The sequence below is a fragment of the Monodon monoceros genome, unplaced genomic scaffold (assembly GCF_005190385.1).
Source record: "Monodon monoceros isolate NGI ecotype Baffin Bay Population unplaced genomic scaffold, NGI_Narwhal_1 Super_Scaffold_21, whole genome shotgun sequence".
Taxonomy (NCBI): Eukaryota; Metazoa; Chordata; class Mammalia; order Artiodactyla; family Monodontidae; genus Monodon; species Monodon monoceros.
Genome location: NW_021703778.1, coordinates 12,670,887 through 12,673,294, shown reverse-complemented (window position 1 = coordinate 12,673,294; position 2,408 = coordinate 12,670,887). Strand labels below are relative to the sequence as shown.

The window sequence follows — 2,408 nt, the reverse complement described above, 5'->3', positions numbered from 1 at the left end:
ACCTTACAAAAGGATACTTCTATTTTCCTCCTCTTGTCCTCTGTATTTGTTGTCACACATTTTGCTTCTACATATGTTATAAGCCCCACACACTTTATTATGTTTGCTTTAAATAGTCAAATATCTTTTAAAGAGATTAAGTAGGTGAAAGAATGTTTTTGTATTTACCCACATATTTACCATTTCTGGCGTTATTTATTCCTTTATGTGGATTAAAATTTCCAACTGTTATCATTTTCCTTCTGCCTGAAGAGGTCCTTTAACATTCCTGCAGTTCTGCTAGTCACAAATTTTTTGTTTTACCAGGAATGTTTACCTTTCACCTTCATTTTTTTCTTTTTCTTCCTTTGTACAGTATGATTACATTTATAATGTTGGAACATGCGCATTTAAAAATGCCTAGAGGCTTCGCTGGTGCCAGTGGTTGAGAGTCCGCCTGCCGATGCAGGGGACACAGGTTCGTGCCCCGGTCCGGGAAGATCCCACATGCCGCGGAGCGGCTGGGCCCGTGAGCCATGGCCGCTGAGCCTGCGCGTCCGGAGCCTGTGCTCCCCAACGGGAGAGGCCACAACAGTGAGAGGCCCGCGTACCGCAAAAAAATAAAAAAATAAAAATGCCTAGAGCGCTTGCTTCGGCAGCACGTGGACTAAAATTGGAACCACACAGAGAAGATTGGCATGGTCCCTGCACAAGGATGACACATAAATCCAGAAGCATTCCACTTTTTTGCACTTAATGCACTGAACTATATACACTTAAAAATGGTTAACACAGTAAATTTTATGCTATGTATATTTTACCACAATAAAAAATACATAGAAATGGATCTAGAAATATACATGCAAAATTGTTAACATTGACCTACTCCTGGGAAGAGGAGTTTGAGGTGGAAGGCTACTTTCAGGGTTTTTTTCCTTCAATTTTTAAACTTTTTATTTGGAAACTATTTCAAGCATGGAAAGGTTGTATGAGCAAGGGTATTAGCAAGAATACTCTTTACCCAGACTCACCTGCTATTAACATTTCATCTGTTTGCTTCATCATTCTGTCTCTCATATACAGTTGGCCTTCCATATTCATGGGTTCCACATCCTTAATCAACCTCAGACCGAAAATACAGTAAGTCCCCTACATACCAGTGATTGCCATTGGGAGAGCGCATTTGTAAGTCCAATTTGTTCATTAAGTCCAACAAAGTTAGCCTAGGTACCCAACTAACACCATTGGCTATATAGTACTGTACTGTAATAGGTTTATAATATGTTCCACACAAATAGTACATAAAAAACAAACAAACACAAAAAATAAAGAAAACACGTTTAATCTTACAGTACAGTCCCTTGAAAAGTATAGTAGTACCGTACGACAGCTGGCACACAGGGGCTGGCATCGAGTGAACAGGCAAGAAGAGTTACTGACTGGAGGAGGGAGAGGAGGTGGGACGTGGTAGAGCTGAAGGATCGTCAGCAACAGGAGATGGAGGGCCAGCTGCACAACAGCTTGTAGAGGATGCATGCACATGACAATGTATGCCAGACACGTGAACTAACTTCACGTGACTGGACGTGTGAAAGCACATTCGCATCTTTGAAAGTTCGCAGCTTGAAGGTTCATATGTAGGGGTATGTAGGGGACTTACTGTATTCGGAAAAAATTTCCAGAGATTTCCAAAAGTCAAAACTTGAATGTGCAGTGTACTGCCAATTATTTACAGAGCATTATATTGCATTGGGTATTATAAATAACCTAGAGATGATTTAAAGTATGTGGGAGGATGTGTCTAAGTTATATGCAAATACTACACCCTTTTACATAAGAGACTTGAACATTTGTAGGTTTTGGTATCCACAGGGGTCCTGGAACAAAACCCTCATGGATACCAAGGGGTACTGAGGGATACACTTTATGTCCATGCAAGTATTTTGCCCCTCATCAAAATTTCCTTCTGGATTCAGCATCCATTGATGATTTCTGCTGAACTGATCCTTACTATCATGGTTGCAAAATGGTTATTTTCCAATTCTAGCACTCCCTCTCTATTTGCCATTTGGCACTTGGTATTCCATTTTAAGCAGGAACCCTCCCTATTTGTCTCAGTTATTTCTATATTTATTATAGGTATGCACTCATTATACCTATTTTTTCAATGATTTATAATTCACTTCTGTACATAATTATTTTCATGCTCAAATTGATATGGCCAGTGGAGCCCCTATAAGCTGGCTCCTGTGATATGTGATACCCCTCTCCCCATCATGGTGAGCACTTCCTTAATATCGGCATAAAAAGATTTTCCAGGCTTTTCTTGTACCTGCCTGCCCCAGCCTTGAATTCAGCCATTTTTATGAAGAGTCTTGGTTCCTAAGGAAAGATGTTAGAAACCAAGATCTTGGGGTGACATATGCTCA

At 40.2% G+C, this 2,408-nt stretch overlaps 1 non-coding gene across 1 annotated transcript; it reads left to right on the top strand.

The window, feature by feature from the left end:
• The first annotated feature begins 622 nt into the window (after positions 1 to 622).
• On the top strand, positions 623 to 728 carry LOC114905262. Its single transcript, XR_003796123.1, has one exon. It is a non-coding gene; the product is annotated as a U6 spliceosomal RNA (small nuclear RNA).
• Positions 729 to 2,408: the final 1,680 nt, after the last annotated feature.